Source organism: Theobroma umbraticum, unplaced genomic scaffold (genome assembly GCF_002168275.2).
Source record: "Theobroma umbraticum cultivar Fairchild unplaced genomic scaffold, ASM216827v3 scaffold_30.0, whole genome shotgun sequence".
Lineage (NCBI taxonomy): Eukaryota > Viridiplantae > Streptophyta > Magnoliopsida > Malvales > Malvaceae > Theobroma > Theobroma umbraticum.
In genome coordinates this window covers 8,398,883-8,408,259 of record NW_018397254.1, presented here as the reverse complement: position 1 = coordinate 8,408,259, position 9,377 = coordinate 8,398,883, and the positions used below count along the sequence as shown (strand labels likewise).

Here is a 9,377-nt window from a genome sequence, read left to right as displayed (position 1 = left end):
CTCTCTCTCTCTCTCTCTCTCTCTCTCTCTCTCTCCACTAATTGTTTGAAGCATTTAAAGGTCAGATATGTCCTATTCCAGCTCATACGGGCCAAAACTTAGACAACTGGTCATATGGGGCTTCCACTAGTGCAGAGCCCATGATTTCTTTTGACCTGCAGCATCATTGTTCTTCCAAAGCCGAAAGGCTAGTAAATCAGTCTAGTCAACTTGGGTTGCCAGGTTGCACAGCAGCCAATTCAAACTACCTTGAAGGCTGAAATTATTTCCCGTGGACTCACGGTGAACGGTCTTTTTACCTTAGAGCCTTGTGTGAGTTACACCATCATTGTAACTGCTAACACTACATATATCAAAATAGAAGAAAAAAAAATTAAAACATAAAAAATAAGTACTTTCGTCCCACCCAAAGGGTAAAATGGGGAGGAGCCCAATCGAACACACTATATTTTTACTCATCAACCGAAAATTTGTCGATAACTAAAAGGTTGTTGTTAATAGCATCTCCATCGATAAATTAGTTAGTAATTTAAAAAATTTTAAGAGAATTATATCAACAGAAATTTCATTGACAATTACATCAATAAAGTCAATTAGTAGTTGGCTATGGTTGATTAACAATCTTCACGTCTTTCCTATTCATTGTATGTTATCACATTATTAATCACTTATCGACGAAAAGATTTCTGTCAATAAATTTTATCATCAATTCATTGATATTTTGGCGATTATATGCCTAATGAAGTTCAATAAAAAGTTGATCAATATTCCGTTAACAATTTCAATAAAACATTATCAACAGAAAATGTTCTGTCATTAAAATTTTCATTTTTATAATGTAAAAGTCTCATATTTTATGTTCACCTTGTTTCACCGAAATATAATCCAATAATTCAAATGAATTGTACTATAACTCTCAGTCAAATTTTGCCCCCACCCTAGTTTTGTAAAACAATCAAAGGTCGGCAACAAGTTTGTTGTAAGTTGTACAATATAAAAAAGGAAAAAAAAAATTGGTCCCCCATTTCCCCTCTCTTGATTTAAATGCCTTTTTTTCAGTCCCGAAGTTGTATGTTTTGGATGAGTGAACTTGCTCATCAATAATTTGCAAAGCCATACATAGAAAAGGAAACAAAGGTTGCACCTTACGTGATCTTCCCATTATTGGAGCAACACCTACCATGGAGCAACCATTCCCCGTTCACCAAATAACTTTACCACCTGCATTAACTACCAATATCTTCATATATATGATCCCGTCTAACTATGAAACCTTCATAACATGCATATTTAATTTAACTAATTAATGAATATGGCAAAATTGTTAACATCCAAACCTCATTCGAATATTAAATATTGGTTTATATATGTATGTGTATATATATATATATATATTTAGAGGGAGAGAGAGAGAGAGAGAGTTGAATGACATCGTTGTTTTCATTTTGTGGGTGGGCTCCGAAGCTGAGATTCACAATCCTCTTTGTTCATGAATTCGTACATTGTCTATCGGAAAAGATCACATGGAAAGATACAACCCAAGAGTAAAATTAAATGCCCATACAGTTTACCAAGAAGTCCAATAATTTGAAGTAATAGAATGGGCAAATGTAAAATTACAATCTCACGTTTTGTCAACATTTGCATTTAGATTCGAATGGTTTTTTTAACCATTCATTTATGGAAGGAAGGTGAATAAAGATGTTTAAATTTCCTGGAGGAAGGTGAGAGTGAGTGGCGTGGACAAGGCGTAGCTCAGGCCGTAGCCACTGGGCACTACGCAAGGAGCGGCCCGCACGATCAAAATCCCGATAGGAAATTTGTCGCGTAGTACAAGTACATCGTACGGATGGCGTACGAGGGGGGCCACACCAACACGGGCCATGCGGATGCGGTGCACCTTTACGCTGCGACATTGATGTCAGGCAATTGGCCCTCCAATCATTTAGCCCTCCCCCACTTTTCCATTCCACTCCTTTTCTACTTCCCATTTCAGAGCTTGCTATTTCCTTTTTCCCTTCTAATTTTTATTATCCCTCTCCTTCTGTAGATAGTAACTGTAAACCTCGGGTTTAAGTCTAACCCTCCTTTAGTCTTTTCCCGCCCTCTGCATTTCGGGTGAAGAAAGTAAGTTACCTCAATGGAATGCGTCCATAAATCCATTGTACTACAAAGTTATTTTGTTCATCACTCATCGCCACTCGGTTCTGGGTCCGAATCATACACCAAAAACAATACAGACGTATTATATCAAATGGTACATAAGAACCAGGCTACTGCTTCCTGAGCTGAGTGGTCCAATACCTTCGGTTTAAAAGCTTCAAGCTTTCACATTCTGCATTAAGGTTCCTGTTTCCAGAGCACTTTTTTTTTCTTTTCTTTTGGCTCTCCAGAAATTGCCGCGGAAATGTTGGAAAGCATGCATAAATAGACAAACCAGGAGCCGTAGGCCTTTGCCTAGCTACTTGTATCACTTTGATCTTTTCACTTCTTATGTGCCAAAATGCGTTTGGCAAATGAAATCAATACACCCCAAATTAGGAGTTGGATTTTCTTCTCACGGGTTTCATTTGTCGGGCCAAAGTAGCCGACTAATGTATTGGGCTTGCTGTTGTGAATATTGAAATTTGGGTGTGCTTTATAGTACATTTTTTCATGGCCTTAAAACCCAACTTCAGCCTTTGGTGGGACACTGGACAGGACAGGACCCATAATCAGGATTCGTCTTCCATCATAGTTTCTGCCACAGGCTCACTCAGGTCCCACACAGCAAACCAACAATGGGGCAATAACTCATCTATCTTCTTATTTCTTACTATTTCGTAGTAAATTAATCCCAGGAAAGAAGTAAATTTCAACAAAAAGCTGTTGTAGGAGAAGGAAAGGAACAATTAACTATAAAGGATGAGTTGCTCCAGTCCAAAGCAGAAGCTTGATTTCTAGAGAGGCATGTATTGGTCAAGAATTTTGATCCCAATGATAGTGAAATTAATGTTAGAGCAAATAACTAGTTAATTATCTATTTTATATATATATATATATATATATATATATATATATATATAACATTGTCCAAGTCTTACACTCTTACTCCTCGCACTGATGCCAGAGGTCTCACTCTTCCTGTGAATGTTAGTCATGGATTAAGGCTATGCATGGTTGAAGAAAAATGAAAGGAAGAAAATAAACAACTATAAACTATGAAATTAAGCCTTACTACATTAAGGTATTCAAAAAAGATTGTTGAAATTTTTTTCTTAATTTTACATATATAAAATCTTCTTTCAATAGAGATCCTACTACAAAGCTAGACGTTTACTTATGATACAAGTTACACTGTGATTTTCCTAAGAGAAAGAGATTGGACGAGTATGTGTCTCTCCCGTGATATTTTGGCAGCATTGCGGCTTTGACCCCACGGCCACAGATTTGGGGTTGATGAGAACAATTGAAGCAGAAAACCATGTCCAGCCATTATCCAAAAATGTAATTCTCCAACTAAATTGCCAACACTTGTCCTGCACGCTAATTGTCAGTGTTTTGTTATTTTTCTTTTCTTTTCTCATACATGAATTTTCTCTCTGGTTTGCATCCTTGGGACCGATCATATACAACCGACATCTGATACAGAATATCGATCATACTCAATCACTATTTTTTTATGTTTAATTAATTTTTTTTTCTATTTTCAATGATTTTCTTATTCTGCAACCTACATTTTTCCCCTCCAAGTTCTCTTCCTCTATTCCTTATTAATTTCCTTGTTCAATCACGGTTGCCAGTGAGAACAAGGAGGAAAAAAGATAAGAAAACTTTGAAAAGTCAGCGTTTTCACATAACCTATAGAATAGACCAGACTCGTAATTAACTTTCTTTGCTACCCGAATACTTCCCAGCTGTTGTGATAGGGAATCAGTCCTTTGAATTGTACCGTTTCCCTTGTCCATGGGGACTTTCGAATGTGATTTTTGGCCTTCGACAGATAACAGACATTAAAATGCAAAGGCCTTGGACTTTGGAGGCTGCCTAAAATGGGGTCGCCACTCACCAGAAAATATCAATGCCTAAAAGCGGTTGCGTCCCTCACCGAGTCCATACACAACTTTAAAATTAACTTTAGTTTTTATCAGTTTACTATTTGTTGTTTTAATGCAATGTCTTTTTCACATTGACTCTAGGCTTTTCAATCTGCTTTCGATTCCGAATGAATGTGATCCTACTTTAATGGAAATGACAAAACTTTAAACCTGAAAACACCCACCCCCCAACTTAATCTGATGCCATGAATCCGTCATTCTGTTTTCAATGCTTTGTGCGGGGAGTGGAGTCTTTAATTATTTTTGTTAGTGAAATGTTGGTGCCAGATGCATCGCAGTAGACATTCCTGTGGATAATGATAAAAAGGCAGAGTCTAAAGTCAGAAAAAACCTTCCTTCTCTGCCCAAGCACCAAAGAGATCATTACATCCTTTTAGATTGTTCTGTTTTCATTTTTCCTTAACCCAAGATTCTGTCTCAATCATGCATGCGAATTGGAAAAGCGATTCTGATTTTTTTTTTTTTGGGTGGAATGTCAAACCCAGCTGAGCTAAAGATCTTTTACCACTAGACAAACAAGATTTCCTGCTTTAAGTGTGATCATGTGAATCATCTAATTGCTACAAATTTTTATTTATTTGTTTTTAATGATCGTGGGATCCATTGACCATAGTTTTTGTTTGTCCAATTAATGTCAATCCCTGGGATTTTCTCTTCCATTTTACCCACTCAAACCTTATGCAAAAGCAGATCCATTTCAGTGCAGGTTGAGTTGGATGTTGGACCACAACTTGACAATTAAGGCTGCGACTAGTCCAGATAGCTAGTTTATTTAGGCTTAAGATGCTTTCAGCTATAAGTTGGAGTCTTGTGTTGACTTCTAGCCTCAATCTCTAGCCAAGGAAAAATAATGAGACGCACCAGACATGACAAATAGTGATAAAAACAACTCAACCAAAAAAAATGCAGAAAAGAAACGAAAAAGAGAAATAAACAAAACGTATAGATTGTTGCATTTGGAAAGCCTTTCCAAAGTAAACAAGGCAATGTACAGAAACATATGAAAAACTAGCCTGCTAAAATTAGAATAGGCTAGCAAGGACCCCAAAACAAAAGAAAAAAAAGGGGGGGGGGAACTTGACCTGGAAACCCCCAAAAACCTCATTGATGAGGGGGGAGCATGTAGTTCACCAAAGGACAAGGGACGGTGGCAATAGGGCATGCAGGGTGCAATGTGGTATTGACATAACAGAGGAGGGAGAGATGGTGGCAAAGGCATGAGGCAACGGTGGTGGGTGGCGTTGATCTGGGGTTGTTAATGCTGCTTTGTCTCATGCATTGGCTCTTTCCAAAGGGTCCATTCAGACCTTGTCCCGAAGGGTCAGAGCCTTTTTCTCTAAAGCCTGTAAGGGCTTTTACTACCAGCACTGCCAAGGGGAGTGGGGCCATTTATTCTGCCACTTTTGTGGGCCTCTCAGGGCCCATCGACTGCCTCAGCCCAGGTTTCACATGTACATGGATGCTCTTCCCCTCCTTACCGCGTAGTTTACATAATACTTCATTTATATGTTGTTCCTGCAGTGCAGGAATTTTGGTGAAGAGGGATGGGTCCCATCTCAACCTTTTGCATACAGCCTGGATTGGGACCCATCTTGACCAAGTTTTATAGGAACTCCCAGCCACAAAACCTGTTGGCCCCCCAAAATTTCACCCATGGCGGGTGCCATGAAGACAATTATTTATACTTTAGGGAAGGGCTGTACACGAAGAAAAACATGAGAGAAGAAAGGTGGGACTAGTGGAAATTTCGTAAGTAGTGTACCCAACAGGTTCCGAGTCCAAAAAGCAAACGATTTTGATATAGCCATACAGTAACTGCACATGAAATAACATGTCTTTTCTTCTAATTATTTTGAGGTACATGAGTCATTAGAAAAGAAAAGGTTAATATATATATACATATAATAAAGCAACATAGCGATCAGATGCCACGTGGTTGATGAAATGCCTCTTTTACGACAAAAGGCACAAAAAAATTAGGGTGTGTTGGGTTAAGGAGAAATCACATTTGTCAGTCATTAAAATTTCGTTTGCTTAAATTTTTTATTTTATAAAATTAAATAAAATAATAAAAACATCAATAAAACAAACTTAATATATTGTATGTATTATCAATTAACCAACTGAAAATGCATAATACAATTTTATTACGAATAAATGGAGGGGAAATTCTACCATAGCATACGACCCATTTTTGACAAGGCATCATAAGTCTATTTATTCAATGCATAGTGAGTTACCAGTGTGGTAAACTTTCCAGATACATGCGCCGTATAATCCAAGTTAACAAAAACTATATTTCTACAAAAATATCAGACAGAATCGAATGAGATAAAAATAATTAATAGTTATAAAACAAATGCTATCCATTACATTGGAAACACAAAAGAATCCTTGTATTGAAAATTTAAAAAAAAATGTCATGACTTGCGGTTATTGGGTACTCATAGAATAATGGTTTTGACTTTTTTACTTCGTATTAGACAATACTTCACAATTTGTCCTTAACATTCTCGTAAAAAACCATGGACTCACATGGGTGCCTTTGGCTTCAAATTCAATCCATGCAACAAAACACTAACAGGGAAGCCAAGGCCGAAGTTTCTTGTAACAAATCCACCTCCTCACTCTCTCGATAGTTTTTGGGTTATGTATGGCGTTTCCGTACAAGCTCCAAGGTGATGTGACGCGTGGTGGACAATCCCCCAACCTTTATCCAATCATATCTTTGCCTTACAAACGCTGCTGCTAGTACACTTGTCCTCTCTTTCTACAGCTGGACGGCTCTGATTGATTTGACCACCCCCTCCCCACCTCAATCTGCTGCTTTCCCTCCAAATCCAAATCCTCTCTCTTCTTTCTTTCCCCCCTTTTCAGTTGGCACCAAATCTTACGTGGCATACCGCATACGCCCTCGTCATGCCTTATATCATACCCTTACGTGTCGATCACCCCAGCGAAATTAGCTACACTGAATTTACCACAATCGCCCTACACAGGCTTTGCCTTCCCGTCCAAATGTACATTAATATGTCCGTGATTTTTGTCGGACACGTGGAGTGGCGTCATTTATCGACACACATATAACACCGTTTTCCAACCAAAATTTGCGCGTTGAAGTAATCAGGGAAAGTATAGATCGATTTCCACTACACCATATTTTCCGTCGGTACAAGAAAGAAAAAGGAGAGGGCAATTTTGTCTATGATAATGATTGGTCCAACTATCTTTTGCGACTCACAAGTATTCATGCAGTCATGATTGAATTATGCGTTGAGAATAATTGAAACATCATGAGAACCAGCTTAGGCCGTTTGACCAAAAAGCCCATAGATAGACAAAAAAATATGATATATATATAGCCTTTAAAAATGATAATTATAACAAGGATAAAAATAACAAAATTCCCTCTTCACTTTATATTATCCAATCCCGACCGTTCATCTTATAATTAATGACATAAAAATATAACCAAAAAAGGGGTCCCCAATTTTCTAGAGAGAGAGCTGGAGGCGGGGGGGTCTTATCTACCGTTGCTGTACATCCGGAGCAGAGGATCTTAGCCGCTTGGCAGGCGGCTCTTCTTGGCTGCTGGAGCCGGGGTTCTCGGAGCGCGTGTCACAGCTGCCGCAAGCAGCCGCGTCGAGCACCCCACTGGGCTTGGAGCGCGGGTGCTGCGCGACTCTTAGCTCCTTGACCGAGAAGATGGACACGTGTCGATCAGGTATTCCCCATTAGTTGGTGACAGCTTCCACCATTTCCTATCCCCAAAGAAAAAGGAGGAAACCAAAAAAGAAAAAAGAAAAATTAAATCACCACCAGATATTATAAATAAAATTTTTACACAGCTTTCCATGCTTCTCTAATCTTCGAAATTCTCGCAAAAAATAATTAACTACATATTTGCAAAACGACCCTTAAAGAAACATAAAATCATACTCAAATCCACTTAAACATACTTTGTTTACTCTCCCGTGAAAAAAGGCATCATCAGCCGGGAATTCAAAACCCTCCCCGGCAGCACAAAGCACGGCGGCTGCCGCTATCGTCGACGGCCCAAATCGCAAGAAATCAATAACTGCAAACAACCCAAAAATGAAAAAAACCAACAGCAAAGATAAGACTGATAATCATTAACAAATTAAATTAAAAGCTTTGTAACTCAGTTCATAGATTAATATTATACCACGGGTGGTGTTAAGAATGAGATCCGAAGAAGCAGAGATAACCGAAGAAAATGAATTGGGTAATCGTGTGGAGCAAGAAGGGAGCTTGCAAATGAAGTGATGGAGATAATCAAAGGGAGTTACGGAACGTAGTCTCCAATTGAGAGTGGCCATGACACGAAGCTCCATTCTTTGGATGGTTCTAGGTTCGAATACGAATCTGGGTTCGAAAACTTGAAGGTCCAGCAACAATGGGACTTGGGGTTCCTCCATCTTCGCCGCCAAAGATAAACAAGCCACAGACAGAAGCTGGAACGGCCACCCATTTGCTTGCTAGACCAAATTATAAAGAAAAATTTGCATTTAAAAATAGTTTCAGACTTTTCATTTCTAAAATACAGGAGAAACGGGGAGTCTTTACCGGAAGAGATGAAGAAAGAGAAACGGTCAAAGTAGTTGACAGAGAGAAACGCCGTTGCTGGGCTGAAATGGTAGTATGCATGCACCTGCATTGCCTCATCACATCAAAATCAATGACATCGAACATACAATATATTGTTGTTAATGTGAGAAAAATGGGTACCTTTAGGATCCAATTTATGGAGTCTTGACGGGCGGTGACGTCGATGGAACGATCCTGGCAACGGTGGAGATAATCGGGAAAAGGCATATGATGGGGTTCCAAGTCGACGAGTTCTGAAATGGTATTCACATCGGACGGTGGATAATTGTGTAGAGATGGAAATTGGTGGTGGATAGACGTGTCAGTCCCAAGTTACCACTTCGCCGGCGTCGTCACCGCAAGACAAGCTAGTGCTACTGCTACTAGCAGCAGAGCCAGAGGAGTTATTCAAGTGAGTTGAGTACTGAGAGAGGGACATTTGGATAATAATGATAACGATGCTGCTGCTTCGGCGGCGGCGCCGTTTAATGGAAGAATAGAAGCAGTGGCGGAGGCATCGAAGACGGCGACTATAGATGGAATGAATGAGTGAGTCTATATTGTTGGCGGTATTTGGTTTGTTCATAGGCTTTTGGTTTTATGGAGAGTTTTTGCTTCTTGTTTTACACCTTTCAAGTTCTCTCTCCTGTTGGTTTTTTTATTTATTATTAA

General features: G+C 39.0%; 1 pseudogene across 1 annotated transcript; it reads right to left on the bottom strand.

The window, feature by feature from the left end:
- Positions 1-7,431: 7,431 nt before the first annotated feature.
- LOC110420348 (cyclin-D4-1-like) lies at positions 7,432-9,377 on the bottom strand (annotated as a pseudogene). Its single transcript, XR_016351449.1, has 5 exons — positions 8,847-9,377; positions 8,685-8,769; positions 8,284-8,592; positions 8,047-8,175; positions 7,432-7,858 (listed from the first exon to the last, which is right to left on the bottom strand). The product of XR_016351449.1 is annotated as a cyclin-D4-1-like (transcript).